The sequence below is a fragment of the Xiphias gladius genome, chromosome 21 (assembly GCF_016859285.1).
Source record: "Xiphias gladius isolate SHS-SW01 ecotype Sanya breed wild chromosome 21, ASM1685928v1, whole genome shotgun sequence".
NCBI classification, from domain to species: Eukaryota; Metazoa; Chordata; class Actinopteri; order Istiophoriformes; family Xiphiidae; genus Xiphias; species Xiphias gladius.
Window position 1 is genome coordinate 15073298 of NC_053420.1, and position 27852 is coordinate 15101149.

The 27852-nt window shown below is 38.3% G+C and overlaps 1 protein-coding gene across 2 annotated transcripts in view; it reads right to left on the reverse strand.

The window, feature by feature from the left end:
* LOC120807263 (guanine nucleotide-binding protein G(i) subunit alpha-2) overlaps nt 1-27852 on the reverse strand; it is a 44100-nt gene that overhangs the window by 15363 nt on the left and 885 nt on the right. Inside the window, exon 2 of one of the 2 annotated variants that reach the window (XM_040159046.1) lies at nt 20896-21047. The exons of the other annotated variant lie outside the window; for it this stretch is intronic. The gene's annotated coding sequence lies outside the window, so the exon portion shown is untranslated. The remainder of the gene's footprint in view (nt 1-20895; nt 21048-27852) is intronic. 2 annotated transcript variants of the gene reach the window in all.

Consider the following 27852-nt stretch of genomic DNA (forward strand, 5'->3'; position numbering starts at 1 on the left):
CTTTGTGTCTGTCTGTGTGAGTGGAATAACGTTGAACAGCGTTAGCAGCAGCTGTTTCTGCTTTGAAAACATGAGTGACCCAATGATGACCTGACACTAACATCACATTTTGTCCTCTGGGTTGCCTTGTTTCAATGTTTATTTTTCAATCTGGTAGAAGAAGGGAGCAGGGAAGAGAGATTATAACATGGCTATTGATTATGTAATGCTTCATGGTAGCAAAATTTTCCCAACTCATGGTAAGTATATACGAAAAAAGATAATATAAATGTGGCTTTGAATATTTTAATCTATTAAATATAAATTGCATGCATTTTTCTAAGCATACCATAGATTTATAGATTTATTTTTCACTCCCTAAGCTGTCTCAAGGCTTGGTTTCTATTCACTTCAGTACACTCTGCAAATCACCTTGCTTCAACCAACTACTGAGTAAAGGGTCTGAATACTTATGTCAATGTGATATTACAGTTTTTCCTTTTGAATAAATTTGAAAAAAATTCTAAAATTCTGTTTCCACTGTGTCATTATGGGGTATTGAGCGCAGACTGAAGAGGGAAAAAAATGAATTTAAACAATTTCAGCAAAAGGCTGCAACATAACAAAATGTGAGAAAAGTGGTAGTCTGAATGCACCGTAACTGCTTTAAAAGTCCCGGCTCACAATTATGGTACCACAGCACAAAAAGATGATGAGAAAAACAAGACAATAAAATGTTCATTGTGATGGATTACCAAGTTTCTAGTTTCTGCAATTTAAAGGTTCTCTCTGGAGTTTTCTAATGTTTATATGAGTGGATCCCCATATTGTTTGTATAGTGTGTGTGCACCAGGATGCACAACACACATTCCTGCCACCGGTTTTTATGCTATTCTGCTGACCGACAGTCGGCGACGTTAATGCTGAAAGAAAAAGGAAAACAGATGTAAACAATACAGGATTTCAATTAGGTTTAAGAGTTAGCTTTTTAATTGTTTTATGTGGGAGAAAATGCATTCAACACATTTGTTCGACCTCAAGGGTACACACAATGTGTTTCGGTCAGTAAGCTGAATGTAAACATAACTTTGTGTAGAAGAAAACTCTTTAATCAATTGTGTCTGGATGTGAACCGCAATCAACAGAAACCTGACATGAACAGTGAATTTTGAAACATCAAGAAATGCATGATATGATCTGAAAAATGGCAGGAAACAATATCTACAGTCAATGAGCTGAAACAACCAGTATAGTTTCTTAACTGTAAACGCAAGACACACTTAAAACCCATGGGTAAGAAAAGACCTAGTTTTGTAGATTTAAAATAAAGAATTAAAGATCCATTAAGGATTAAAATCTAAGAGCATTAGTGCTGAGACAGCCAAACAAAAAAATGATGTCCCGCAGAGTAGCAAAGTCATCATACACACAATTCATGTCAGCAGAACTGTTTCATAGCAAATAAACATACTGTTCTGTTCTGAATTCGGCAAAGTATGCTTTAAGACAATTGCTATCTTATTTAAATGAATAAGCTTGAGTCTTTGGCACATCCATTTTGTTGTCAGGACCATGCCACCATGCACTGTCCCATCGGGCCACCTGACCCATCCCTGCCAAAATACATTAGCCTTGCCCGGGAGTTACGCAGCAAGTGGGACCAGCAGTTTTCCCCCCTCATCCTGTCAACATTCATCATATTCACACACATCAAGCACTTTTCTGAGAGCAAGGGAGGAACCCAGGGCAAAGGGAGGGGTGTAAAAAGCAATGTCTGGGACTACGTTTGCCGTCATACAAGCTGTCACTCGCGTCTTCCTGCTAGACTGGCACAAAGGCAGAGGGGTAGCTGGATGGATCTCCAGGTGTTTTGTGTCTCTATGAAAAAAAATATACAACAACCCGGTATTTACAAAAAATTAGATGTATTTTTCATTTAATACAATTGACATAATATTACACGCTTATTTTTTTTGTTACTAAAATTTTCAGGTTGATTCTCAGCTTTTCTTTTTCATCATTTTTTGTTCCTAACTTATACCTGAATAAATCGTGAAGTAGCAACTTTTTAATCTGACTTAAGGCTGATCAAGAAGAAATTATGTAACTTCTATTAATTTCCCACCCTATCTCTAGTAACATAATGTTACATGTCAGGGCTTGTTAAATCTCTCCTTTTAAACTACCATCCACTTCCATCTGGAACATCAAAGTTTGCTTTCAGTGAGATAAAGATGAACAAATTATATAAATACAATATCAGATTTATAGGCGCTTGTACAAATATGTCCTGGTGAAGAATAAAAGGTAGGGGGTGGAAAGTGGATTATCAGTCTCTCTGCAGACTCACACATGCATGAAGGTCACCTTCCTCTATCAAGAATAAAAGTCATCTATAAATATTTCAAGCCCGAAGGGAGGTCAACACTTGTGAACAGCAGTGAAAAAGAAGAGAGCATCCTCAAAACTTTTGAATTGGATTTTGAATTTTGATCACGACATTTTATAATCGCAGCAAACTAAACAGTGCTATATAAACATCATTGTTTTGAGTTCATCTTGGGGGTGGAACTGATCATGATCAACAGCATGAATTATCTCTCTTACTCTGTGTTATCATGAAAAAATACAGAAAATAGACTAGAGCCCACCTGACTGGATTTTTGAGGCAGAACCCAATATCAATATTAGTTCAGGAGTCCAGGTAAAGCCACATTGGCCAATATTAATCTTTTAACAGAAAAACAAAAAAATTTTGATAAGGTTTCCTTAAAAGAGTTGTTAGGTTAAGATACTGTATGTATTGAGTGGGACAATTTATAGCTGAAAAATAAACTTGACAAAAACTGGCGGCCATTTTGCGATATACATTTAGATGATAAGGTCGATACCACTCTCATATCTGTCCGTCAAATATGAAGTTGGAGCCAGCAGCTTAGCTTAACATAAAGACTGGAAATACTGGGAAACAGCTGGCTCTTCCAGTTTTTATGCTAAGGTAATCAGCTGCTAGCTGGATCTTCATATTTACTATACAGACATCAGCCATACCGATCCTCTCATCTAATCTCAGCAAGAAAGTAAATAAGCGTATTTCCCAAAATGTCTAACTATTGATTTAAATTAGTATCAATAACAACAATCAAACATCAGAATTGGGAAAAAATGTGATCTCAGTGACTTTGACCGTGGTGCGATTGTTGGTGCCGGATATGCTGGTTTTAGCATTTCTGTAACTGCTGATCTCCTGGGATTTTCATGCAAACAGTCTCTAGAATTTACCCGGGCTGGTGTGAAAAACAAAAAACAGCCAGTGAGCAGCAGGTCTGCGGATGGAAACACCTTGTTGATGTATAGCCCTACTGACGTGAAGCTTGGTGAAACTCCAAGCCACCTGCAAAGGTGTTTGTTCGCCTTGCCCCTCGACTCCTTCCACTGATGTCATAGGCACTTCATAAATTCGTATTACTGTTCTTATTACAATGTATCTGTAAAATGAAATCTGCCCATGATAACAGCTCACTTATGTATCAGTCAGGCTCTAAAGTATACAAGTTGCTTCATGACCATGTGATAGGAGCTGAACCATAAATTCAAGAGGATTTTAGGTGATTTAGAGATACTACAGACTACACACACTACTGTAAATAACTATCTGAGTGATAATAAGAAACTGATGCACCTAGTCGAGAGAACAATAGTCTTAAAGCTGGTAAACAGTGTTACTAATCAAATTATTCAAAATAACAAACAGGCAGAATGTTAATTATCCCAATGAAACACCACCAAACTACTGTCTCTTCATTAATTCAGGTACAGACATTGCTGACTGTCAAAACAATGCTTAATCATCAGGGGACAAAGAGCTTCGGCACAGGATTAATCAATTGCCACTGAGCAGGATATTCAAAATGTGTTATGTGCTGATAAAATGACTGAATGCATAATTGATTTCAACAACTGTCTCACATGGTGCCTAGATATTTACTGTACTAGTACTAGTATGTCTAATCAGCAGAGAAGATCAACATTTTAGCTAAAAACATTTAGTCCTGCTATTACAGATTAATCTGCAGTTTATTCTAACTGAGCAGATGTATCCATCGTCCAAGAAGCCCTGTGCTTCTGCAGAGTTGGAGCAGTAATGAGGACTGATCAGAATTACAAAGACCCCTGTGTGTGATGTGCTGGCAGAGTGGACAAGCTCTTTCTTTTTAGTGCCATTACAAGAGAACCACAATCACTTTCTGGCAATGAGAAGATGATGCCACCCCCTCTTTTCGCTTCTCCAACCCCAACTATTCATAACTGTTCCAGAGTTGGTTTTCAGAGAGCGCCAGAACACACAACAAAGATAATGACATGATTTGTAGCATGAGGATCACAAGTGGCCAGGCTACAGAAAACAGAACCGTTTCTCTCAACACATCCAATATACTCACAGGCCCGCTCACATTGACGACAACTTGGCTGCAGTCTCAGCCATCCACTGCTGATCCCACAACGTATCCATTCATGGACTGATGGGATATCCCAATCTTGGCAAAGACACAATCACCAACACATAATCTCACAGCAGATCAATTTAATCACCTGTCAACTAGCTCCACCCTCATCAACACCTGAGCTATAGTGAATCGGTTAGTGGTTTCTAAATTATAGCACCAAAAAAATTAGCTGATCACTTGCTAAGTATAATTTTGATAATTTATTAATTGTTTAAGGTTTTTTTTTTAAATCAGGAAAAATGTCAAATATTTATTGTTTTCAGCTTCTCAGACATGAGGATTTGCTGCGTTTTGCTGCTAAATTGAATATTTGGTTTGGTCTTTTGGTCACTCAAAACAAGTAATTTGAAGATGTAGCCTTGTGCTCTGGGAATTTGTGACGGATATGTTTTAGGTTTTATTTTTATGTAACTTTCAAATCCATAGTCTGTAAAAAACTTAGTGAGGGAAAAATACAAAATGTATAATCACTCAATCCCCGGCAGCGATGTTTCTGACTTTGTTGGTTTCCTCCTTCAATATAATTGGTATTGTCTATGAGTGGGAAGCCAGTACAGGATCATGTGTCTGTCACTGCACTACTGACTGCAACACATTATTTAGATACATGGGAAGGAGTGTCAGATCTGTGGGGTAAAGCGTGAGCCTCTGAATGCATTACGCCCACCCAGTGAAGCTACTTGTCTTCAGGTAAAAATAAGTGAATGGTGTAACACCATGTCTATCAGAGGAGACAAATGGTTTTCTACAACGTCCCCAGTCCAGCACTTGGACAAGGGCTGCGGTGATGGGTGAGCTGCTCCTCGAAAGTGGGTTTAGAAGGCAATAAATATAGAAATATTCATAGTAATAACTCATAATCCATCAGTGACACCTGAATTCCTGCAGTCTTTATGTGATTCACACGCTTTAATTATGAGCTGAAGGCCAAGATAAGTCACATTATAACCTTGCTGAGAATACTCCGTACAACAGGGAGAAGGCAAAACCTGCTGAGGTGTAGCTCACAGGGGACAGATTCCCTTTGGAAAAGCTGACACAGTACCACCTTAACCCTGTACGGTTTGGAGATACTGAATAGAGACAAATCAACATTTATCCAGAAAACTTGAAAAAGCCGAAATAACAAAAGGATTTCATCACAATTTAAAATAGAATGAGACCTAGGACTATATGGGGGAAAGCTTGAGAAGAGGAAGCACTGTAATTAAAAGGCAGTAAAAGAAGACAACAGATACGAAACTTTGGGAACAGAGGAGGACGACATGGACAAGAGTGACAAATGAGCGGCAGATGGAGGAGGACGATGACGATGGAGGGAAACTGGGATTGTGTGAGGAGAAGACCATGGAGGTCACTGGTTAAGAGAAAATGTAGTGGGATGAGGACTCAAGTGAGTACCTTATAAGTTCATGAATCTTAATAACAGGTTATCTGCCAATTTGCAGATAAGTACAGAGTTCAGCAACTACACGCAAATTGAAAAGCAAAATCTGTAACGAAAGGCATTTAAGTGGAAGCTACAGAGCATTCAGTGAACATCAGCAGGCAGCGACTTGTTTTGTTCTTGCTATCTGCGTCACTTCACTGCCAGAAGATTAGTGGTTTGCTAAACTACATGCAACTGCAAATATGAGTAAGCCACAGGACGGGAGACTGTCTTATAAAGAACTATAAAACACCCACTTTAGTACAGACCAACCTCCCCACTAAATGACCCAGTTAATATAATTACTTCCCAAGAACCTTCTCTAATTATGGCACTAAAAAAAAATTAGTGCATCACGTTTATAGGCTGTTAATTTGAATGTAAAGGCTTTCTGATATACAGTAGTTAGCATGAATTTTTTGTCTGGAAAGAAGAAAGAAGAAATTATTCTACAGAAAGGTTATTATGACAAGCTCTCGTGTACCGTTTACATAATGTACATAATTAATGTACATTTGTTAGTTCAGCACAGACGTTTACCACAGGTGCAATTTATTCATTTATGGTTACACTGAGATCCTCTGATTATTTATAAATGTTACAATTTGCTTGTCCTGATGGTGATGCCTTATCAACAATACTGAAGAGCACTGCACAGATGAGTGGTTGACAAATTTGGGAGACATGATACATCATGTAATTTACAGTTTTGCATGCCTGTGTGCACGCACACGTGCAAAGCGGTTGTTGAGGATTTTTTTATTTTCTTAGACATTTCAGTCTGGACCGAAGTGTTAGACTTACCAAGCTTTGACAGGCTGACACTGCTGTCCCTAGAGCCATGCCGCTAGCATAGCTAAAAACTATTGAATATTGCAGCAACAACTGACTGGTTAATCCATTGCTCGATTAAAAGAAAAGTAATTTATATCAAGATGAAATACCAAACATTCCCTAGTTAGAACTTTTCAAATGTGAGAATCTGCACTACAATACACTGTAATTGAATGGGTTGGTTAAATAATAAGACGTCACTTTTTTGTGCTCTAGTAACTTGTGTATCTGTCACATTATTCTTGGCACGGGAAAGTATAAATTGTTAAATGATTTGATTATTGATTAAAGAAAAATAAAATGAATTATTAGGTGCAGCAAAACACTTAACCGCTTCCGCAGTTCCCTGAACCACTTTGTTATTCATGCAAGCACAGATAAGAATGTATTTAAAGTGATTTAACTTGAAGTGTCTTTTTTTACATCTGCCTACACTTTGTGGCTTACATTACATTCTACCTATGTAACCCACAATGGATATAAATAAATTGTTCAAAACGTAAATGCAAAACATTTGATACACAATTCAAGATTGCTTTTGATTTTGAATTTTATAGATTGAATTACATCCAACACAAAACCATTTCCTGCATTGACAGCAGGGGCTGGTCTTACAAGTTCATCCCTAGTGCTACCCCACAACAATTGGGTGAGGAGACCCAGGTAAACTAGACGGTGTGGACAAAGACTCAGGCTTCTCTCAGGGCTCCAAGATGTGTGAATGTGACAGTTTTCATTTTGCATTCAGTAGAGAGAAGAACGTCCACTCATCTTCCACAAGCCTAGAGGGAACTACCCAGGAAAGGCCTATTTAAAAAAGGCAGCCGTCTCATAAAAATTAAGCCCTGTCCGGGCACAATTGACATATAGGAGGAGTGAGTGAGGTTCTGCTCTGGCTGCGGGCAAAACACACTCAGCACACACTATGGAACTAAACTCTTGCTAATTAACAGTAAACACATACTATAGCTCAGGCTGATACGAATATCCTTAGATTTGCAAACATTTAAGAATAAACCAAAATATTGGACAAACTGAAATTTTGACCTTATTATGGCACAAGACATATCATTCCAAACCCCAAATGTCTCCCTTATGGTGGTGCAAGGTGAAAGCTGAGGGGATCAGTGTCATTAGGGTTCATTCTGTGGGAATCATGAATTTCTTCAAAATTCTGTTCCCATCTATCACATAGCTACTAGAGAGACATTTCACTGGATAAAACTTTGAATTTCTGGTGGTGCTAGATGAAAAGTCAGGAGATCACAACAGATCATTAGGATTTATCCTCTTGCCACCATGGATGTCTGTACCACATCATATGGCAATTCATCTGATAGTTGAAATATTTCACAAACAACATAATTGTCAACATTGTGGTGGCGCTAGAGGAAAAGTCAGTCAATCCGATTCATCCTCTGGAGACCATGAATGTTTGTATAAAATTTTGTGGCAATCAATCCTGTAATTGTTAAGATATTTCAATCTGGACCAGTGTAGTGGACTCAGCGATGACATCGCTAGCGCCATACCGCTAGCATGGGTAAAAATCTGCAGAAACTTACTGCTGCCGAAGCGGAGAAATATCTCAGCAGAGGATTTCTGAAATGACAAACACGTTTTCTAGAAACAGGCAACGTCAAAAATCCATGCTACCATTTCAACAAAATATCACAGCATCCTTGGGAAGCCTACAATAACAAACACTGTGTTTCACGTCTCTTTGCGACACAGCCCACTGCCATGACATTTCTTCTGTAGAGACAGGTAACACATCTCAGCATATGCCAGCGTCATAGGCCATGTATTGTCTAAGCAACTGCCATGGGAAAAATGACTCACTTGTCTGGCTGTAAAAAGATTCCTCCTTCGCTCTCATCCTGGCCCCCTCTCCCCACCCGTTGGTATCACGACTGCTCACATCCAACTATCTTTTACAGCCATTTAAAGGTTAACCTCCTCTGGGTGTTAATGACACTGAGTAGAATATACAACAATGATGCTGTTGCTATTTAAAGCCATGTTGCAGTGTAATGGTGGGAGTGGACTGACACAAGCATACGTGTGGTTGGGTTTCAATCGCATTTTATCAAATCAGGTATTGAATCTGATTACTTATTAACAGAAGTGTTACATAATCTAATATTTAAAAATTAAGATTGACATTTAAGAGTTTTTCTAGATAAATCACTTATTCTCCAGTTACCTAAATGACCTTAGTATTTTTACATTGCTCTTTGCCAATGAAAAATTAGACAGGAAATGTAACTTTCGATAAGCAATGCATTAGATTAAAATCTAGGTATTTTACCAACTTGAAACCAAACCAAAATGGAACAGGCCATTGTAACCTGACTTTAAAGTGTTCACATTTCCTAAAAAATGTGATACAGTAGGTCAGAGAAATTATGTGCAGAGATTATGCCTGTTCATTGCCGTCAGGTCAATCATAGAAAAAAAAAAAGTAACAAAATAGTGTGTGTGTGTGTCTGTACATTGTTCTAGCCCTTGCTCTGCATTTTACAAAGTCCTTTGTCTGGCATAGTTGAGCAGTATGCACTGCTCCTTCCTGATCACCAATCAATATTTTTATATGAACAATGGATCAAATGACTATGTGTCATGTAAAAGGTGCTGCTCCAACTGATAAACCCACAGAGAATTATCACCCAACTCCTCAGTTTCAACAACTTGTTACTTTGCCCCCCAGGTGCCTGAAGGTGGCATGAGTGAAAAAGCCCATTGTAACCTCTATTATTTAGGGAACAATTTTAAGATATCACAAACACAGTTGTTCAGGCTCAGCCTCTGTGCATGCTGTTGTTTGTGTATTTGAATCGATACAGGTTATGAGTATTTATGTGTGTGTGAGATAGAGCAAGACTCAGTTAACACTTATTTATGAGTGGAGCTGTCTTTTTTTTTTCTCTCTATCTCTCTCTCTAACAACACACTTGGTTCTAGTACATTGCCCTCTGTGAGCAGGCTATTATTAACAACCTCCTCTTTTTTCACCCAGCATGAAATCAAGCCTTTCTCTATCTTCCTTTTATTGACCTGCAGACAGCGGCAGTCTCTGAATTATTTCATGCAGCCACTCCAGCACTTTGCTGGGGAAACAAATAACAAAGACCTACATTAGCTTACTGAATCACTACATGCAGATTCTAGTGGGTGCCCGTTTACAAACCAGCATCAGTAGCACAGGTGTTTCATCCAGTCAGGAGGCCCCCCCCCCCCAACCACTACCAACACCTAAGCCCATTTCACATGCAGAGAAAAGAGCGATGACGGAATTTTACATGGCTGGACACAGTACAGTATGTTATCGCCTGGAGTGGAAAAGTAGGTCATCAGCCTCGCAGGGAGAACTGCGGCTTCACTGCTTCACTCTGCAGAGTAGGATGCTTACTGCACTCTCACTGAACAGCCAATGTTGAATCCCTTTTTTTGTGCATTCACCAGCAGCATCAACACATTTATGTGAGCTGGATGTTTAATATATATTCCATAATTCTGAATTTGATATTGCTCTTGAATGTCATAAAACCATGACAGTATTCTTTAAAAAATAAACATGCATATCTTGTCAAGATTAATTTCAAATACAATCTGGGGAGAAAAGGATCAGGGTGAAACAACAGAAGGACAAGTGGAAGCTCATTTTGATGCGCACAAATCAACAACTGAGAGCACACTTAGAGCACCAGATAAACATAAGAGTGGCTGTGAAAGGGACATGCAGATACTGTATGTATGCAACGCAATCAATCACTGAGGCCTGAGGAAGAGCACTGAACTCATAAGAGGAAGATAGCAGAGACACACTTCATTACTGTCTTCTAATAACAGAAGCAAGCACGTCTTCACTTTTGATCCTTTTAGGCCTCAGTGCATCCTTCAGCACCATTGACCATCCTGTTTTAAATGAATGCCTATAAGCAGTGGGTAGTTGTCACCACCACTGCTCTTGATTGGTTCATACCTTTCCACTACAACCTTCTTAGTCACCACTGGCAACTCATCCTCTTCCTTAGAAAGCACAAGGCGCCTTTGTTGGTCTAACCCATTTCTTTCTGAATGCTCCCCCACGGCCGTGCAATACACAAGCGAAATGCATCATTTCATTGCCGCGCCAGAGATGCCTGACTGTGTGTCCTCCTAAAAGCCAATGATCCAAACACCCCTGACATTTTATGAAAATGTCTTCATGGTGCCAAGTGCTGGATCTTACAAAACATATTATTTCCCAGAGATATGAAGCCTGAAGTAATACGTTGCCATTTCCAGCAAAGAAGTCTATCTGCCAACATTAGATCATTTGTGGTTGGTTTTTCACAGTGATCTAACTTTTTAGGAAGAGGTTTTGAATGTAACATTGACCTGCTTCTTACATTTGGTAATATATCTAAAATTACTTTGTTTCTCAGCCAACTTTGGAACATGAATTCTTTTATATTTCACTACTACCAGTGCTGCACAAAAAGACCTAATCACTCAAATTTTTTTTTAGAACTGCCAATAAGATTGTATTATATTTTAAGCTTAAGGAAATTTGGCACCTGGCTAGATAACTAACTTATATCTACTAATATTCTCTAGCACTTGTGGCAGTTTCAGAGTGACATGGAGCGAGATTGTTGAGCTCAAAGCTCAACGCTATTTGAGCTTTAAAATTCTTACGAGTGACAAGTAATCTAATGCTCGCACATGCTACAGTGACTCCCCTTAGGGTCCTCTTTCTGCAGGTCCAGTAAGACCCTGTTTGGGCACTCAACCCAAAGAAAAATATCTGGCTAGATTTTTGGCTAGAGGTAGAGATATATACATTTTTTCCCTGAAAAATCCTTTTCCATTTAAAAACATAGGTCAAACATCTGCAATGAAAAATGTCTGAATGCAAGCAGTCATATAGAGGAAAATATGGTCTAAAATTGGCAACACTATGACTTAAATTAGAAGCAACCTGATCAAAGAATAAATTAACAAGACTGTGAATCACAGCAGGTATTTGATGAATGTTCAATACTTGACAGTTCGGTTCTCTGTGACACATTTTGCTGCTACCAAAAAATTAGATTCAGTACATTTTTTCTCATTTCTGTAGATTGACATTTGACACACTAAAATTTATTTTAACAAGTGATGGCTCATTTCATTTGCATTTTCAATTGGTGTGTGGTATTGGTCAGTTTTAAAATATCTTCATTCATTAAGTATAATTACGTTTCTTTCAAAAACCTTAAGAACAGTCACCTCTCATCCCTCATGATGAGCCACAGATATCAACCCTCTAATCCCTCAGGTATCCCTGCATATGCTGGAGAATAAAAAAAGGAGTGAGCTACGAAGATAATTTGATATGGAAATAGTTGCAGGGATATCTACTTGGATAGCTTTCTGACACTGATCTAGTCATTGTCTAAATCCTTGGCTCAGCCTCAATGGCAGGGAGCGTAAAGGTTGGGCTGATATTACTTTCAAGAGAAGCTTGTGCTTATTTACACCCTGCATCACAAGTCAGGTCAAATTGGCGCCACACAATTGATCTCACAATAAAAAACACGTTCAGCTCCAAAACAAGTTATCTATTCCGTTAAAACAAGTGTTAGAAAATTGATTGTTTTCATGTTGATATTTCTTTCAACTAGGCTCTCACTTAAAAATTATATAAGTTGCTTTTTATTGCTTTAAAGGGAAAGAATGAGGAATTTATAGGCTTAAAATTAACAAAAGAACCTTAAATTAGGGATTAATTAGTTAAATTGGCAGATGCATACATTGCCAAACTGAGAACGCACAAAGTTATATATACCTTTTGTTGTTTCCTCGATAAAGATAATTTAAAACCTTTTTCTTTCAGGAATGTAGAACAACAGTGAATCAATATAATTTCACATGGGTCTATGTAAGCATCATCTCAAAAAATCATTTTTTTTGACGCTGAAATTTTAAGACTTCTTGTCTGTTACTGAAGGTTTTACCAGTTATCTGATGGCTGCAAATCAAAACAGGGGCGATGACTGATGGCATCGCATCCAAAAAGGGAGATTTCAGGCCTAAATATCAATTTAGGATTTTGTCCACAGAATGGATGTATCTTAACTATTCAATAGCATTAATGTAATGCAAGTTGATAACTAAGCACACAAAACATATGTCAGGTCAGCTGATTGCACACTTTCTGCTGTACGTGACAGGTTGACATAAAGCAGAACATACACCAATCAGCTGGGTCATTTAGAATAAAAATCAATATGTCCTCAGCCTTGCTAGAGTCCGTATTAATTACGACGATCAAGTGAATGCATATTGATCCCCAATAACAACACCTGACATGTGGAATTGAGATGAAAATGAAATTGAAAAACTGATATTCCGACATTGTTCAACATTAAGGAGTAAACAGGCAATCGAAGAGAAAGATGTTGCTGTTGGGTTTGTAGCAAGATGGAACGTCAAGTAATTTTAGCATCAGAGCCGCTGTCCAGTGTTTCTCAGACAAAGATTCACGATATCTTTCTTCAGTGCAAAGTCTTTTTAATTGTTCTTGAGCTTTCGATCAAATCATACAATCTTCATCAGCAGGTGGAGTTTGTCGTGGCGGCTGTTCAATTTCTTTTTTTTCTGAGGCCTTTAAAGAACTTATAAAATATTTAATGTTTAATAGATATTTAGTGTTTTCTGAGAAACACTTGGAACGCGTAGCACCGAGAGGATTGATTAGACCACAGAGAAAGCAGATCAAAGTCAGTCTAGATATAACTTCCAGTCCACGTATTCAGAGGGAGACTTTTATCCATCACTCCGGGTATATATGGCCAGATACAGCATGCATCACTACCTCTATCCAATCACAGGACAATATTAAAATTTTAATGTACTTAATACTGAGTACGCAACACATGTACTACCAACAGACTATCAAGCCAAGACACCTATCAAATAAAACTACAACAAAAGATTAAATCTGTTCAATTATATAAGCATCATCAAAAAGATCTACTGTCTAAGCAATAGACACTACAGGAGCCCATCCTTATTTTTCTTTTCAAACACTACATTTCTGGCTACCAGATTGTCTCCTTCTGCTCATATTCAAAGCAAAATCCTGATGACAACCACAGCGGTATTTTTTCTTGTTCTGCCAGTATCACAAGTAAATTCTCTCTTAAAACAGTCCATCTTGTGAGATGTGTCTCCCTTTGGTGCATAAACATAATCTGCATGTGAAGATGCATACTTGTGCACACTGCACGCACTTCATCTCATCTTTCTAATATACTGTAAATCCATAAGGGCTGGTTGTCATCACTGATCAAAACTGTGCTAACCAAAAGTAATTAATCTCTTAATTCAGTCTGGCAGGTCCACTACTCTGAAAACTGAAACAGGTTATTTACTGTGTGGAAACAGGAGCAGCACACATGCTGGTCCTCCAAACCTGAACACCGCTGGGGGAAATTTGGTAAATTAAAAAAAAAAAAAAAAACTCACAAATTTAGGACACAAAATACAGTGGTAAAAAGAATGAGAAACATGACTTTACTACCTTCTCCTTTGTTCTTTGTTAATCAATCTACAGCGCCTGGGAAATGATTCCTCATGTATCAGAATCAGACAATCCCAGCTGGTGTTTGCCTGGCAGTCGCTCTGCTTACTCTCCCACCTCCCTATGTTTCTGCATACCGGCATGTCAGCTTATACTCCATGCACTGACACACGCGTCAGCAAATAGATGAGACATCAGGGGTGTTGGGCAGTTGCTTCCGCTTTTGAGGGTATCCATTAAACCATCCAGCCTTCTGCTGGCACACCAGACTGTCAGGGTGACTAAAGACCATTTAGAGGCACATGGCACAGAGTAGAGTTGGGCGTTTGTCAGACTACCTCCTTTTGGAAATTTTTATAGTCTTAGTTAGCTAGATAAATTATCTTTAAAATAATCTGTTTAAAAACCAGGAGGCCATTTCAGACTGAAAGATGCAATACAGGTGAAGATAGGAGTGCAGTAAAATAATGAAAACTTTGAGAGTATGGCCAGCATAATGTATTGACCTCACCATTGCATGTTCTATGCATTTGTGCATAGAAGTGGGGGGAAACCTGACTATACACGCGTGCCAGCTAATCTGTTAATTTAAAACAACATCGTTTCTCATCACATTCCCATGTGGCAGTGGGGTGCTTGTTGTGAATTATAGCAGCTTTTTCATCACTGCTGACCTGATGGCTGATATTCTGGGAGAGAAATGGGATATTGTGCCGCTTCCACCTGGAAGACATGTCTAAATGTTGGTATTTAAAGCTTGGAACTGGCAGAGCTGGTAGTGAAATTAGTTCTGACCCTGTGTGTGCATGCACTGGATTAGTTGCCATGGTTACAGCACCACATTGCCTCACCAAAACTAAATTACGAACATCAACACATTCACACGTTTGCGTGAGCCAACAGTAGAAAAACTATAATACTCTTAAAGCAAAGTCTCATTCAGTAACGGCTTTTATTCTGTGCTGCGTTTTCAACCTCAGTTTGTTGTGTTTTGATGGAACTTGAATTAAACAGTGAAGGGATAAAGATTTATACTCTGAAGAGCATTAATATTATTTATTTACCTGTCAGTTTTTGTCAGTTTTATCTGAAACAGTAATTTATGTCAATTGCAAGAGATAAACAAGTTTACAGAGACAGAATTTTGTCATCTGTATGTACATGTATGGCATTGAAATGACTCTTATATTCACTGTCACATTCACAAATACTGTACCTCTAATGATCTTTTCAAGCTGTACTTTACAATTTGTACTATTTGTCCACTTTCAAAGCTACCAGGCATGATTCCGAGTCAAATGTAACAGACTCTACAGGGCTGAAAAAGTGTCCAATAAAAGCAAGGAATAATGGATTATAAAAAACACTGCAAGGTCACAGGCAGTACAAAATAACATCACGATCAACAGGACCGCAATGATTATCTCCATTACTGATTCATCCTGTGATGTTTTGTCATTAATGGATTGATCTCTGGCAAATGCCACTGTTTTTTGTAAGATTATGTGGCATATTTGGCTTTTTTTTAAAAAGTGAAAGTAGCAATATTGAACCACGGCTGTCACGTTTATATGGTACGCTTGTTAACCATTAGGCCGCCAGTCGCCCTCCATTGTTTTTTAAGTTTGACTTAGAAATTAGAATATTATCATACATAGAAATTATCATACAGAACTGCAGGAAAAGGAGGAAATCTACACATTTGCGAAGATGTAACTAATAAATGTTTGGCAGTTTTTCTGGATGACATCAACGATTTTTAATTTTCATTATTTAGTTCTTAAAATAGTCATCAATTAATGATCGACTAAAGGATTATTCGACTAATGGCTTTTGCGCGACAGTCGACTGTTTTTGGGAAATATGCTTATTCACTTTCTTGCCAAGAGTTGGATGAGATGATCAATAGCGCTCCTATATCTGTTCTACCAGAGGCCAGCTAGCTAAGCTTAGCATAAAGACTAGAAACAGGGGGAAACAGCAAGTCTGTCTCTGTCCAAAGGGAAGAAAAGCACCTCTAAAGCTCATTAACTAACATGTTATTACTTGTTAGCTTAATGTGAACAAAAACCTATGTTTTTTTTTTTTTTTTTTAGCTGTTTCTCCATTTCCAGTCATTGTGCTAAGATAACCAGCAGCTGGTGGTAACTTCTTATTTATCGTACAGACACTACAGTGGTATCAACCCGCTGACCTAACTCTCTGTAAAAAAAAAAAAAGTCAATATTCCTTTAAATGTGATATAAAAGAGAAACTGGCACCATCATGCCGTCATGCTAATTGATTTTCTTCTATGCAAATCCATTTTGCATGTTTTACAAGACATCCACTATGTTTAGTTTATTGGCTCAGCATATCATGTCACCTCACTGTAAAAACATAATTTTCATATCTTTCTCATGCTGTGAAAAATGAAGAGACACATGCCATAACGTGAAAGGTTGAGGCCGTTAGCACGCTAATAAACCTAACCCGATTTTTTCAGAAACACCAACGTTAAGACATCATGTGTGCTGTACTAGCGCTTCATTATTTTGATTCAAATACCTAACTTGTCCATTAACCTGGGGAGTAGGGCCTCTGTGTGTATTAAATCTCGCCTGAATTGCATCTGGCAGTATTGGAGATCAATAAACTCTTAACTGGATTCGCAAGTTGCTTAGAGGGAAGCACTAAAGGACGTACGTCACTGATTAGTCTCAAGTCTCGCTTCAATCACAGCAAAACAACAAGAGTCAATGACAAGTCAGATCTGAAACAAACCGACATGGAAGTAAACCTGACCTATTAATTTATAATACATTTATTTATATTCATACCATCTCGAACGGCTATAATTGGCTATTATCTGAACTGTGGTATGGATACAACCATACTGCTTTATAACAAATTAATTTGAATATACTGTAATGATAAATTAACACGAAACATTAGAAACAGCTTACAGATGCAACTATAAACAATATAGCGCAGCTCTCAAGCATAATTCACGGCAGATGCCACTGTGCATACAAACATTATGATGAGAGAAACCAGCATAAAGAATGATACTAAGCTACTAAGCCAACAGAATTTATAGATGAGAAGACAGATGATAGAGAGATGATAAAATGAGAGAATGAATAAATGAGCAAACGACCTTGTTCCTAGCCAAATTACATCTGTTTCGAAACCTAAGTTCCTGTCTCAGGCTGAGTGGAGTTCTTTATCTAGAAGTAATGTTAATGACGTTCAAATCTTCAGCAGCCCGGCTCCTACACTGGACAGTTATGAGTTACTGCCAAATTAATGTAACTCAGACTGGATCCAACCACTCTTTATCTCTCACCATTACCTGTTAAACAGAACTGGGAATTAAAGTGACCTTAAATAAGATGCATTTAAAATTTTGTCTCATTTACTTCACACTGTTTTACATCTTTTTTCCAGTGTGGGTTACACAAAGTGATGGTTCACTGAGGAATGTTCATGGGGTAATGGGATGACACTGCCTTTGGGAAACAGTACCATGTCATGTCCTTTTGGTTATTTGCTCATCTATCTTAAGTAACCATCAGCATCTGTCCAAGAAGATTTTCAGCCATATTTTCAACAGTTAATACCTGCTGTTGGTGTCAAGATGATTGATACTGTAAAGAGTTACCTGCCAGTTAAGTCATGTCAGCATAGCATTAAAAAAAATAAAAAAAATAAAAAAATGTTGAATTGAAACTATGCAAAGTTGCTGAAAAGCAGCCAATGTCGTCACAAGCAGCAATTACAGGATAATGGCACATGAGATTCTTAGTTACTTTAAAGACAGGTTGCCAGTCTATCACAGGGCTGACATATAGAGAAAAAACCAACTATTAAACAACTAAGCAAACAACTTACTATTAATCACTTGGAAAACCCTGTATTTGTAAAAACAGCTGCATGTTCTTTTCAGAGTACTGCAGGAAAAGTATTTTAAGAATTTATTCATTTCTCACATTGGGGTAACCAGGAAGAATAATAAAGTCCATCTACCAAAACCCTCATTATAAGCTGTTTTGACAAAAGCCAAAACATGACTGTTCCCTGTTAACTTTTTTCATACTAAACATCTCTGTTTCAAATAGCAGTAAGTAATGACCTCTTTTACATTCAAATATGATGGTAAAACAAAATATATTAAAAAAAATAATAACTGCAAGTATTTTGGTGCCTGCTGCTTATGCAGAATGAAAAAGGATAAAAAATGTATTAAGTGTATCATTTCAGTATGAATGTAACCATGGCAACCAGGCAGAGAGGAACGGAAAAAGACTGGATGATCTTTGTGAAGTACAATCCCTGAGCTAAACTGTTTTAACTTCATTCACCAAAGACTCAATACACTCAGTACACCCATAATGACACTTTCCTGTCTGAGGTTTTTCCGATGCAAATGCACACACTTATAATTCTTTAAGAAAACAAGAGAAGGGTTCACATGGCAAAGAAATCAGGCTTCTCCTCTGCCAAAGCATAAATTTAGTCAAGTTAACAGTTTATTTGCTGTGTCTGCAAGCAGAAAAACCACCAGCACAGTGCCTCTGCAATGCAGGTGCTGCCTCTGTTTCTGCAGATGACACGAGCTCGCCAACACAGTGCTCCTCCCGGCAATGCAATGCCTGCCTTTGCGTGGGCACAAGTCTGTGCGTTGTGTTGTCATCCTGGAAACTAATGTAGAAGCTAAATCAAAGACTCTACTGAGACTTATCTTAACTTTTTTTTTTGCCTCTGTGTACAGTATGTGCTTCATGCTGTGTAACAATGTAACTGTTTTGCCTATTCACTGGCCCATATGGAAGCTATTAGCCTTAGAAGGGGGTTCCTTGAGTTCCTTCCCATGGTTTGTTCCAATTTTTAAAACAGGGTTTTTGAGAGTCTTCCTTAAACTTGAAATGTTTAGGTCTAGTTTAGTATGTAAAGTAGGCTTGTAAAGCTAAAAAACTATGATAATGACCTATACTAATTAACTTGATTTCAAAAATGGCTATAATTTCATTATATCCTGTACACCTGCTTATGACTTGCAGTATAACAAATATATGTTGTGTCCTTTGGTCAGTGCTATGATATGCAAGTTATCAAATCACTGTATATTTTATGAATTTATGAATGTGTGTGGAGAGGGGGTTGATAGCTATGCCTTGAATCAACTGGGAGCCAAATTGATGAGTGACCTTTAATGCTGGAATTAGGGCTGCCACAATTAGTCGTCGTAATCGATGACGTCGACTCTGAAAACGCTTCAACATCAATATTTTAAACCGATCCATTGTATTTTTTTTTTTTTTTTTTAAAGGGCTTCAATTCATTAGAACAAATGTTTTTTCTACAATATCACTTTGTAACTGCTGCATCATGACGTCATTTGTTTTTGACTCCAGTCAACACTATAATTTTAGAAAATGGCGGCTACAGTAGAGTCTGACTCTAGTCTGACAAATTATTTCAAAACAAAAAGTTGGTTTGTAAACTGTGCAAAGTCTCGATGGCACACCACAGCATCACTAGTGCTATGCACAAACACCTGAAGAGAAAACACACAGGCACAATTCTGGATGATGGACCGCCAGAAAAGGAAAATTAATCGTTTAGATGAATCTCCTAATCGGTAAATTAGTTGATAGATTAATCGATTGAAAAATAGTGGTTAGTGGCAGCTGTAGGTGGAATATGGAGCTTCAACTAGATGAACTCCTCTTTCCTGCCAAAAATGTTGACAGGAAAGAGGAGTGGAGCTGGGCTCTATCACCTTTGCGGCCAGAACTCTGGAAGTTTAAACTGGCCCTTGTCCGTAAGACAGTCCTTAATACTTCTCAGAACAGCAGGTGTTCTGTTATGAGGTGGTTCCCTAGTCCTCACTTCTGAACAACTGAAAAGATAGATCATAATTTGTATGATAATAGGATTATATGTAAATTCATTTATTTTTCCAATAGGTTTTGTTTATTTCTTGTAATTCATTTAAGAAAACTGATTCATAAAATAAAAAGATATTAAAAAGGTCATAGTCATTGGGATTTACATTGAAAAAGTTTTTGCAAAATTCAGCTTAGTTCAGCAGGCCAAATAATTTTCCTTAGGAAAGAAATTATTATTTATTATTATATTATTATTATTAACTGAAAGAAAATAACTGAAATTTAGATAGATTAATAGTTTAAGTCATTTATTATCAAGCAAAATTGTCAGACATTGTCTGCTTCAAACTTTTCAAATGTGAGGATTTGCTGCAGTTTTCTACCACTGCAAATTGAATATCTTTGGATTTTTTGAGTTTGTGATGGGCATTTTTCCCTATTTTCTAAGTTTATAGCCAAACAATTAACAGATTACCTAAGTAGGAAAATAATCATTATTTGCATCCTTCCTGAGTCTTATAAAAGAGAATCTTAAAATATTTCAATTTAATTCGGCCTGATGTATTTTTCAGGTGACTGCATGGACTTATGAAAATCAAAGCCTTGTCTCTCCCTTAATCTCTGCTCTCTCTCTGTTATCTCTATCTCTCATCCGTTATCTCACCATCACTCTAGGCAAGGACTGTTTTTGCAAAACCAATTAAGAGGTCAAGGTCTTACCAAATTACTCTCAGCACCTCTTACGTCAACTGGCTTTGGGGTGAAGTGTAACTAATGTGAATGGATTGATGTTGACACAGGTAACATGTTGATGAGTCTTGGTTCTATCCGGACATTGCTGCTTGCTGAGGCCCTCTTGCACTCTTGATGTACTGCATGAGAGAGGTTGAGAGGAATGTGAAAAGAAGAGGAGGGAAAGAGATTTAAAAAAAAAAAAAAAAAAAAAAAAAGCTGCCTAAATTATGAATGGGGCTGAAAATGGAAATCTCATAGGAAAATTAAAGATGGGGAAGGGTCGGGTTTGTCATCTGCACCAAACAGAAGATGAGGACTGAGAATAGAGCAGGCTTTTACTTTGCATATTTTGGGAGCTGTGATAAATATGTAATTTAATTAAACATAGCTCTCTTCTAACTTCTACTATAACTTTGAGGAATGCTGGATAACAACTGCAAGTATCACAAAGTCAACAGATACATGATCTCCTACTGCACTAACAGAAAATGCAGAACATGTTGTAAATGACTTCAAAAATCACACAAAGGCCTGAGGGCAATATCTTCATTCACCCCCTTCCATACACACAACCCAGGGCTGTGAGGATAAACTATGGAGAAGCTGCAATGCAGCCACCTCTGCAGAAACTGCACCACAAGCAACATTTCAAATGTATCACAGAGAAGACAGAGATGTGTAGAAACAAGTTTCCACTGTTGGACAATAATAAACATAAACAGTAGTATACATATTGGCATATTTTTATGTACTTTTTTTGCCAATTTTGTGACTTCGCCAGAATGCACCATACTATATGCTCAATTTCATACTCAAACCCTGCTTAGATTTAGTACATGTCATGCACTTGAAATGCACAGCATATAGTATGTAGAATGTCCAGGGTGTTTTCCTGGCTTTTACCTAATGCATGCTGGGAGTGACAGACCCGAGAGACCCAAAATAAGCAGGGGGAAAAGAATGTAACGCATAATGTAAAATATACATCAATCTGAATGGCTCTGTTGTGCAACGGTTTTCATTTATTTTTAAAATCGAACAATAAAAGTCTGTCTGTGAGCTGTAAAACTGTAAGGAGGAAGTCTTAAAGAGGAGGAGAGGATTGCACATGTATCATAAACACATAACCCTGAATAAGAGTGGCATTCTCATATCCACAATTGTAAAATTTAACGCTATTACAAGATCTCGTAAACCACCATCCCGCCTCAGGAAATATTCAGAACTCACTTCCCGCTATATCAACAAAAACAGACACATGTACCCCATGCCTCATATAGACCCGATTATCTCATTCACATATCCAGAAACAGACACACAAACAAAAGCCTGAAAGATGTACCCTCGCCCTCCTCATTAGTCCATTGTGACCCTGAGCCAAGCCGCCTTATTAAGTAAAGTCCTTAAATTGCTTCTGATATTCTCTGAGCAGAAGTAGCTCTCTTGTGCTGCAACAAACAAACAAACAAACAAACAAAAACTTTATTACAGGATCTACTGGACAGTGTTCATTTTCTTCACAGGGAAAAACTCACTAACAACTCTTCCCCATTACCATCTGTAAAGGTGCAAAATCTACATCAATGTAAACCTGGCATCAAGTGTGACTGCAGTGAGGCTCCATTTCTTGCTAGTTCAGCACATAAATACACGTGCATTTATTGAGGACTTAGTGGTATTCACCAGAGACATGACTAACAGTACATAAGTATATTCTTTTAGTTTGTGCGTAGTTGTGAAGTTGTCACCTCTGGGTGGACAGTCTCACCCTTAGCCCTTCTCTCTGTCACGAGAAGTGAGTCATGTCTGCCAAGCACTATTATTATCGTCTGCCCAGGGTGGGAATTAGAGATAAGCCGCAGTGGAGGCTGATTTAAGGAGGGGTTCAAAGGAATGGAGCTGGGGAGGAAATATATCCTCACTGAACATTTTTGGGTGAAAAAGGGGAAACTGACACTGTCTCTGAAGATGCTTAAGATACATTTAAATATAAAATTCCCCTTTCTACACGTGCTGAAATAACTACTACTACAAGTAAACAATAATAGATTTAAAATCAACCCCTTTTAACTGGAATTACATTTTATACATCATTTTAAGAGGCAGATTTGTCTGCAATCATATTTCTGATCATAAATTTGATAATATTGCTTCTGTATAGTGAGAGGCAACAATCTGGTACTCGACTGCAGCATTTTCACGTTCACTTCTTAGGGCACAAAATCATTGCACAGTTCACTGAGGGCTGAAACTTGTGTCTCCAACTAAACCAGTGACTGTACTTTGCCTCTGGCTGCAGAATGGGGTTACCAGTGCTACACAGTCAGGACCTGAAAATACACGAGCTAGACAAGCTGTCGTCCTCCTCTGAAACTCCATACTTTCTGAGTACTGCACATCAGTTGGCGTAAACTTGGCTGTTATAAGGGATGCGCCTCAGTGGGCTGTTACTGATCCCAGCCCCAATTCCAACTTCTTTAAACAATCCAATTGGCTCAAGGGTGTAATTTCCGCAGGTGATGCGGTGTCCCTATCCTTTCTGAAAATCCTGTTTTAGTCCTCTCTACCGTTTCAGTTTGATTATCTCTTTAAAATCTTTGTAAACAGGGTTTTCTTACTGTCCAGCCGCCACACTTCAGATGAGAAAAGCTTACAAAGCTTTACCAGCAGCAGCGAGGGCTTCTTGGGTTTTTCTTTTGCCCTGGTTTTCACCTCTCAGGGTACAGAGGTTCGTGCCTTACCGTCTGATAGGTGGAGGTTGTACCTGTAGTCTGAAAGAGCTCCAACTACCTCTGTTTTATTTACTGTCGTTCTCCTAAAAAACGCTGGAGTTAAATAATACTAAGGCGGTAAAGGACAGTGCTTAGTAAAGATGCAAATGCAAAATTTATCTATCATGAAGTATGAGAGGTCTATCAATTAAAAATAAATGTGATTTTACGTGGCTTTGGTATATTAGTAATACTATACTTTACAAAGCATTTCTAATATATAAACAGCAATTAATTCGGAAAGCACAGTACTCGATTTCATAGTTGAAGAACCCCTGCTTTATGCACACACCCCCCCCCGGACCATGAAGAGGTCATTTACAAGTTCGACATCACAAAATGATTCATTAATAGGTACAGATGGCAAGCACTGACAATCCTAACTTTCTGAGATGTTGCGCCATAGATTTATGCAACGTGAGTTTTTGTTCCTGGTGCCAACACTGATAAAGACGTGCCAATCTAGCCAGTCGGTTACACAGAGAGAACTTGAGTATGGCGCAACATGTTGAAATCAGTGTTTTTTCTTACAACACTGAGAGCAGTGAGAGAAGAGTTTCCTATGGACCTGTCAACTTTTATATTTGGTCTTGTGCTGAAATACGGCTTGATGTATCAGCAGAGCCAGTTAAGGGAGATGTGAAAGCTCCCTATGTCTGGACACAACTCAGCAAAAATGTTCATCAACTCTGTTATTCTCCACATAATTTGTTTCTGACTGTCCTTCATCAGTCCTCACCTAAACTTACCGTGAGCTGTAAATCACCTAAGGAGTAATCCGGTTCATTATGTATTTTGTGTCCTGAACAACACTGTTGGCAAGGGGAGAACTTACTCATTCTGCAAGGAAAAAAGGGAACAGGCTTTTCAGTTCCCCTGAGAACTCGTGGTGGAAAAAAAAAAAAAGCAAGGAAAAAAAAATTGGCCAAATGCCGCAAAGCCATTAAAAAGAATTTGATGCACCCCTTTCATGCTTCACTAGCTACCATCAAGTGACTCATCTTCTCTTTGCCAGAACAAGTCGCTATCTTGTCATACACAAATGAGACAAATACAACCATTATGTCGTCTACATTATGTCCTCAGCTCAACCTTAAGTGAAACGTCAATAACCTGCAGCCTCCTGCATGTCCTCAGTGCTGTTAGTACACGGCAGCTTGGAACTAGCTGGAGGTTGTTGTCATATTATGTTCATTCAGTGATTTTGCTAGTCTCCGTCCTAAGGTCCTAAAGACTGAAATGATATCATGATGGGGGTTAAACAGTGGCATGGCAGTGCAGGCTTGAAACACTACAGCGATCATGTGCTGTCGGTCAACTGTGGGGTCCTCAGAGAATCTTAAGACAGCAGAGAAAATGCTGCTCAAAATACTGGCGTCCTGTGTTGAAACTCCCAATATCCCCAAAGGAGCTGCAATTCAGATGCTTTCTGCCAGCTTGTTAAAGGAACTGTGCAACATTTTTGGTTATTCCCTTTCTTGTTGAGGGTTAGATTTGAAGATTGAAAAGGTCCAAAAGTAACCAAGTCCACCTAACACCATCTCTAAAGATCACCAATCGACATGTTTTATCTTATTTGTTTAATCTGTGCAATAACCAAAACGTCAAACTGAGAAATTGTAGTTTTGATTGTTTTTGACTTCCTGGAGTGACAACAAGACTCCAGGAAGTCATGGCACCTGGCCAAGAAATAGTCACATGCATAGCCACCCACACTTAGTCAAAATCTGTGTCATATAATTCTTCCGGACTCCTTGCAAAATATTTATGCTGTCTACAAAAGCATCAGACCATGTGTGCAGTCAGCTCTCTGAAACACACCAATGTGACTCTTAAATCATTGTTTGTGCTGTTGTTTGTAGGAACATTCAGAGCAGATACTTGAGTTTCACCTAAGGAGATTTGGGGCTGCTCATACAAGACAGATTTAATCCTATCAATGACCTTACTTTAGATGTCAGATCACATTAATAATTAATAGTTGTTGGATTTAAAGCGGACCGTAAAAAAAAAAAAATGCATGCAGGGGAGAAACATGCCTAGATAGTGTGCATCGTGATGAGACAGAGGGAATCCAGACTGATTCAATATCATTTCAATAATATATATTAATACCAGATGAGACCCGATAGAAATAAATACAGGCAAATACCTGAAAAAGATATCAGATATAGCAACACTACAGACTCATTTTGTGATTCTGATTGTTTTTTACACCACACTGTGGCCAAATACCTATTTTTTTTATTATTAGTTATCTCGTTGGACATAAATGAAAACAGTTAATACACTGTATTCAAAGCCACATATAATATAAAAAAGCTGATGTTCAAAGTAATGAACTATAAGATCCACCAGAATAAGTTATGCACTATATGAGACCAAAGTATTCATATGTGTAACACTAAAATTTTAGTAACAAATTTTATTAGTTTTACTTAAACCTTACTCAGATCATTAGTTTGGGCAACAGTAATCTGTAGAATGATAACATGATGAGATCATAACAACACAATATCAGAGATGCAACGATGAATCGATCGACATAGAAATAATCAACAATTTTGATTAGTGATTATTCACTCTGAGCCGTTTTTTCAAGAAAATATGTCAAAATTCTCTGGTTTCAGCCTCTCTAATGTGAATATTTTCTGATTTCCTCAGTCTTCTATGATAGTAAACGGAAGATCTTTAAGTTCTGGACCGATTATCGGGCAAAACAAGACATTTGAATACGTCATCTTGAGCTCTGGGAAAATGGAACGGACATTTGTCACAGTCGAGAGAATAATCGTCCAGATTGATCGATAGTAAAAATAATAATTGGATGCAGCTGTAGGCAATGTAAAGTTGAAGAAATGAATAATCCTGATATACTCAGAGATATTAAAACATATCTGGTGGTAGCTACCCCTAAAGTAAGTTCAAATAACCCTTCAAATACACATATGGCCCTTATTCATCTTTTTCTTTCAATAAAAAGGTCTTGTTCGTTCCTACTGGCAACAAAACATGTTATACAGTGTCTCAAAGATTGGTGATAACCTGGAAATAATCACAATAGGCAGCAGACGTTTTGACTTGTCATAGTGGGAAAAGCATAGGTGCACATAATAGCATTGAGCAGTGGCTCTGTGTTCAGTAAGCCATGAGGGTGAGGCAGTTAGCCAGCATGCACAATGCCAGGACCCTGAAACTAAGGCAGCTATGTTCGAATATTTTCAGAAATACCGTTCGCTCCAAGCCCTGCACATCTAGTTCCAGTTTTCTTTTTTTTCTCCAATTATTTTTTAAATGATGTTTTTGCTGCTGCGAACTAGTTGCTGTCACTTTTGCTCCGCGGGTGGTGTCACTCAACTGCCATCTTATCGTCCCTCTCTAAACAACAGCTATACTGTGTGGACATTACACACGAAATGTCATAGATACACGTCGTTCAAAAGTTGTGTGTCTGTGCGTGAAGAAGAGCAGAGATGGGGCAAGATCGGCCGTCAAGATGCTACGGGGTTTAACCACCGGATTATTTTTGCTGCTGTATGAAATACTCGAATGAAGACAAGTTTGTATTTAATGAGAGGACATGCGGCATAAAAGCTGAAGTTACACCAGGAGCTTTTGGTCCTCTGATGGCAAACATCTAAAAATGTCTTCATTGGAGGTTGAGATTAAGGACATAACACTGTGTTATTAATCAGAATCCTTCTGAGGCTGATAATTAATAAGTGAGTCTTTCTGACTTCAGGTCATCAAAACTTAATAGTCCTCCTGCAGCTCTTCAGCACTTAGCTGGCTCCTGTCCTCTATTAACAGCTTGTCACAGCAAGATGACACCCACCCACCTCCACCACACCACACTCGCTCCCTCAGCACGCACGCACACACGCACGCGCACACGCTCGCACGCATGCATGCACACACGCAAACACACATTATTGCATTGCCTGTGAGTTGAGCTCAACGCACATCTAAACAATGAGAGGGAGGAAATCAAATTTAAGAGCTAGATGATGGCAAACAAATGCAGTTGAACTGGACAGAAGGGGAAGTGAGAAATTGGCGCTGAGTGGGAGGATGTGTGTTTCTTGTTTGTGTGTGAGTGTGACTGTGTGTATGTGCGAGAGTGAAAGGCAGGGGAAGGACGACAGTTTGCTTTTTCTAGCCTCAGAAGCTA